The sequence below is a fragment of the Rattus rattus genome, chromosome 3, assembly GCF_011064425.1.
Source record: "Rattus rattus isolate New Zealand chromosome 3, Rrattus_CSIRO_v1, whole genome shotgun sequence".
Classification (NCBI taxonomy): domain Eukaryota; kingdom Metazoa; phylum Chordata; class Mammalia; order Rodentia; family Muridae; genus Rattus; species Rattus rattus.
Genome location: NC_046156.1, coordinates 179904464 through 179910421, shown reverse-complemented (window position 1 = coordinate 179910421; position 5958 = coordinate 179904464). Strand labels below are relative to the sequence as shown.

The 5958-nt window shown below is 39.6% G+C and overlaps 1 pseudogene; it reads left to right on the top strand.

Annotated features, from left to right (window-relative positions):
• The first annotated feature begins 3732 nt into the window (after positions 1 to 3732).
• On the top strand, positions 3733 to 5545 carry LOC116896019 (annotated as a pseudogene).
• Positions 5546 to 5958: the final 413 nt, after the last annotated feature.

Below are 5958 nucleotides of genomic sequence, written 5' to 3'. Positions count from 1 at the left end.
CTTGCTCTCTTAGTTTCTGTATTAGTTAAGCAGCTAAATTAAAGTAGCCTGTACTACTTACAATTCAGTACTGTCCAGGGACACTTCACCATTGTGGACATGAGGCTTCCCTTGTCTCCAACACAGCTGTTCCCTTTGCTGCTATAATTCAGAAAACAATGGATCAATAAAAAGTAAATTAATTTTTCTATTAATCTGTGGATCAGGATATAGCCAGGTTGCCACACATATTACAAAGAAGTCCAAAACTGTATTTTCTAGCTAAGAAAAATGTGTATCTGGACAGAAGTACCTTGTTTAGATGAATATAACAATGACATTGTCAAAGTCTTAAAATGCGAGTGATTATTGTTAAAGAAACACAGACACTGGCATATTAGTTGCATAAAATGGATGGCAAATTTGGACTAGAAGACAGTCATTTGGATTTAATACTGCTGAAATCATACCAAACACAGGGTTTTGATTAATGTTATTTCTTGGGGATAATTCCAGAAAAGCCTTCACTGGTCACTAGCCATGCATCAGAGAAAGCAAAGATAAGGAATATATTCTCAGATGTCATCTAGTTCAAATCATTTCCTTTAACGTCCTTTAACACTGTAGTGCTATGAATTACAGTAAATCTACACTCTCTCAGCAATGATCTCTTCATATTCTGATGAAGATAATGAACATCTCGCAGTATTATCCTATCGAGTGAAATAATCATGTAAAATGTCTTGTCAAGTTTACATGAGCATGTTATAATTGAAAACAATTTTTAAAGACTGTATTTTTGCTCCCTATTTCCCTAGGCTCCTATAGCTCTCCAACAGAACATCTGCTGAAGCCTCTCTTCCCCCCTCTCCACGCCTTCTCTAGATCCCATTGACCATAGCCTCATGACCTCACTCCTCAGACTCTCCATGTGTTCTACCTGCCAACATTCCCTGTTCAACCCCAGGCCAAAGATGCCAGAAGACAAGGCCGCTGGCCTGTAGATTTCTCCACTCTCACCGTTTCCCCTAGGAGACCCAATCCCTCAGGTTCCTCCCTAGCTCTGCACCACAACAACACATGCAGCCTTGTTTCTCCTGGTACACTTCTACTGTGGATACCACAGACCATTTCCTCCTAGCCCCCACTTGTCGCTGTATCTTAGCCTCCAACACCAGCATGCTTTCCTTGTGAACATATCAAGCTAGCACGCTTATGAAATAGGCAAGAAATAGCTCACCCATTCTCTGAAAATCCACACACAAATGAGAAAACAAGGAACACCCACCCAACAAAGACAAATCCAGAAAGCAGCAGCTAGGCCTATAATTGCCTCATGCCAGATGAGATGCCGAGATGCCAGGATAGGAATGAAATCAGTAACAGGCAGGACAAAATGTCTCCACCAAAGCCCAGTTATACAGGCCCTCAATATTCCCACATAAGCTGAAATACAAGAAAAAGTCCTTAAAATCAACTATGGCAGGCAATGGAGTTCCTTAAAGAGGAAATGAATAAATCCTTTAGAGGAAGCCAAGAAAATAAACAAACAGGTCAAGGAAACAAAGAAAATTGTTCAAGACTTGAAAATGGAAAGAGAAAAAGTAAAGACAATAAAAACTGTGGGAAATAAAAATTCTGAAAATGAAAATTTAGGAATTTGAACAGGAACTACAGAAGCAAGATTCATCAATCAAATACAAGAGACAGAAGAGAGGCATTGAAGATACCAAAGAAGAATGAATATACAGTCAATGAATATGTTAAATCTAAAAAATTTCTAACAAGAAATACTCAGGAAATCTGGGACACAACAAAGAGACCAAACTTAAGAAAAACAGAGGGGTTGGGGATTTAGCTCAGTGGTAGAGCGCTTGCCTAGTAAGCACAAGGCCCTGGTTCAGTCCCCAGCTCCAAAAAAAAAAAAAAAAAAAAAAAAAAAAAAAAAAAAAAAAAAAAAAGAAAAACAGAAATAGGAAAAGAAGAAGAATTCTTGCTCAAAGGCCCATAAAATTACAAAGTCATGGAAGAAATTTCTCCGAACCTAAAAAAGAAGATGCATGTAAAGTTACCAGAAGTATCAAACACAAAATATTGGACCAGAAAAGAAAGTGCCCTCACCACATAATAATTAAAGCATTAAACATACAGATCAAAGAAGAATATTAAAAATCTGTAAGAGGAAAAGACCAAGTAACAGATAAAGGCAAAGCTATTAGAATTAGAGCTGACTTCTCAATGGAAACTGTAAAAGAGAGAAGGGCCTGGACCAATGCGCTACTGACTCTTAAGAGAACACTGATGCCATGCCAAACTACAATGCTTAGCAAAACTTTTAATCACCACAGATAGAGAAAATAAAATATTCCATGATAAAGTTAAATTTAAACAACAGCTATCCACAAATCAGTTCTACAGTAAGTGCTACAAGTAAAATTCAAACCCAAGGAGGTAAACTAAGTATACTAACAAAGACACAGGAAATAATCTAACACCAGCAAAACTGATAGAAGTACAAACATGCGTGTGTACACACACACACACACACACACACACACACACACACACACACACCAAACACAACCACCATCTTCACCATCAGCAACAATAACAAAACAAGAGGAATCAACAATGAATGGTCATCAACATCTCTTAGGACCAATGGTTCTAACTTCCCCCAATAAAAAGAAACAGACTAAGAGAATGGATGTGAAAACAGAAAATTGGGACTCAATCTACCACAAGACCTAGGTATACCACTCTTAAGCTCAAAAGATACTTCATGCACTATGTTCACTGTGCCTCTTTATTCATAATAGCCAGAAACTGGAAACAACCAACATGGCCTTCAACTGAAGAATGGGTAAGGAATATGTGGCACATTTATACAATGGTATATTACTCATCTGCTTAAAATAAAAGAAACTTGCAAGCAAATGAATGGGACAAAAACCAATCATTCTAAATAAGGTAATTCAGACCCACAAAGACAAATATGATATATATTCATTTATTACAATAATATAATGGGTATTAATCACTAAGTAAATGATAGCCAGGCTATAATACACAGACCAATTGATGTTTGGAGAGTTGACTCTAGGGGGACATGTGAATTTCCCTGGGAAAGGGATACAAAATATATTTGACGGATCAGTGTGGGGCACATGCGGACAGGAGCAGGCGGGATCAGCCTGGGTGGAGATGGAATAGAGAGGGAAAGTGCAGGAAAAGATGGTTGGAAGTGGGGGAATTGGAGGTGATATGGAAACTCGTGCACTGGAAACTTCCTGAGATGTATAAAACTGGTCCTAGTGAATTCTACTAGTAATGGGTGATACAGAATCTCGCCTGGCCCTTTTTCATAGCTAGGCAAGACACTAGGTTGCATTTGGTTGTGTTGTCAGCCAAGGGTTCCAGTAGAGATTCTCCAACCACCTAGGTTAATGCTAGGACAGAGGTTGCTCTCTGAAAACTCACAGACTCAATGCTGGGCCGCATTGCTGAGGACAACATCCACATAGCCCACTGAATATAGAGAAGATATGGTGCTTGCACAGAGCCTTGTTCCCTATATTCTTGTCTCTGTAGTGCGGGAAGGCATTCTGCAGGCTACGGAAAGAGAAATGTGGACACCAACCCAGCCACAAACCTTTGACTAACAGCCTGTTGCCTGCAGGATGTGCTAGAGCAATGTGGCTCAGAACTTGTAGGAATAGCCAATGTCTGATTTAACATGAGGCACACTCAACTATGGAAACCCCATGTCTGATACTGACCTATAACTGGAAAGTGGATTGCCCAGAGACCTATGGTAAAACCAAATGCATCTTGTCAAAGAAAGAAAGGAAGAAAAGAAAAAAATAAAAAATAAAAATAAAAAAGAGTAAGGGAAAAAATGGAGTTGGGGATTTAGCTCAGTGGTAGAGCGCTTGCCTAGCAAGCGCAAGGCCCTGGGTTCGGTCCTCAGCTCCAAAAGAAAATAAAAAGAATAAGGGGAAGAAAGATAGAAAAGAAGAAAGGAAAGAGGGAGGGAGGGAGGGATGAAGGAAAAGAAGAAGAGAAGGAGGATAAGAAAGAATAAAAGATAGAAATTATTCCAAATGAAGTTCTCCATACTCATAGATCTGTCTCATCAGAGTCTTCCTCTAGGAGCAGATGGAAGAGGACGCAGAGACCCACAGACATTGTGTAGAGAGAGGGTCTAAAGTGCAGTTCTCCATCAGGTCCCTTCCCTAGGAGCTTGGTGAATCCTGTGGAAGAGGAGGCATAGAGATTGTAGGAGTCAGCGTGGATGGAGGACACCGGAAGAGCATGACCCACTCAATCAATGGATCCATGGACTCACAGAGACAGAAGGAGCAAGCACAGGGCCTGCTTGGGTCTGCACCAGGTCCTCTGCATATACGTTATAGCTGTTAGCTTGGTATTTGTATTTTCATGGGACTCCTAACTCTGGGAGCAGATATATATATATATATATATATATATATATGGTTCTTTTGTCTGTTCTTTCCCAATCCTGTTGGGTTTTCTGTTATAGCTTCTGTGTGAGGGCTTTTGCCTTGTCTTTTGTATTTTTTGTTGTTGTTGTATCTTGGAGCCTGTTCTTTTCTGATGGGAGATGGAGGGGGACTTGATTTTGGGTGAAGGGAAGTGGTGGTAAGGACCTAAGAGAACAGAAGGTAGGGAAAACTGTGGTTGGAATGTATTGTGTGTAAGAATCTATTTTCAATTAACAACAACAAAAGGACTGAATTTTCTGTTAACCTGTGGCTTATGTCTGGTTTATCTGTGTCTCTTTTTTCCTATAGATATGATTTTTCCTCCCACCTGTTATACATCTAGGCTGGGTTTTCCATTTTCATGATTTTTCTTCTATCCAGCCCCTTTAATTAGTGAACCGTTCATTTATTAGAGATATTTTGGGGAGTTTAATCAGAGGGGCATGAATAACTCACAGTAACGAGGCTTCCTACTATTTTGCCTAGCAGTTTGGTGGTGGCTTTCAGGTTAACAATGAGTATATCAGAAAGAGCTTCAGTGAGACAGTTTGATTCTCATGGTTATGAAGTGATTTAACTATATGAAGCACAGGGCGAAGACCAAGGCCACTAAGGACCACCTCAGAGCACAACATCCACTGTGTTTGTTCAACAAAACACAGATCCAGAAATTCAAAAAGGGTTTCACATGACTAACTGTGACAAGGATGGCTTCATCTACAAGGCCAACTTGCTTCCCTCACTGAGGGGGATTGCCAACGGAATCTCTCGATGTCATGGTGAATGAAGCTCCAGGTCCCATTGATTTTACCATATTCCTCCCTGAGTACAGTGAGAAGCTGAAGGGTATAGATCCCGAAGATATTATCAGAAATGCATTTGCCCACTTTGATGAAGAAGCTACTGGCACCATCCAGGAAGAACACCTGAGAGATCTGCTGAGTTTACAGATGGGGAAATCAATGAACTGTCCAAGGAAGACCATATTGACAAAGAGGAAAGTCAACTATAGTGAGTTCTCCCACATCTGTAAACGTGGATCAAAACGCACAGATGACTGAAAGAAACTTCAAAATCCAACCAAATGTGTCTTGTTGCCTCTTGGGCTATTTCTGAATTATTTCATTGGGAGCCTGTAGGATTCTGACTTTTTGTTCTGTATTTATTCTTAGACATTTTAGAGCACATGTATCTTTATCCTGAGATTGGAAATGAGGCTTGCTGTCATTTTTGTAATGGAACATAAGGTAATTTAATGAACTAGCAGTCCTGTCCCTCCCAGGTAACTGCACTTGACAGAGTTAGCACATTTTTTTTCAGAGAGTGTTATTCAGTATTCTTTTGTTCTGCATAATAGGGAACAGTTCTAATGAAAAGCAGAAATGTATGAAAACCTATTGCCTAAAAGTAGGTCTTTTCTCCAATTAAGTTAATCAGATATTTGTTTCTCCTATTTTCTATTACCTATTTTCTA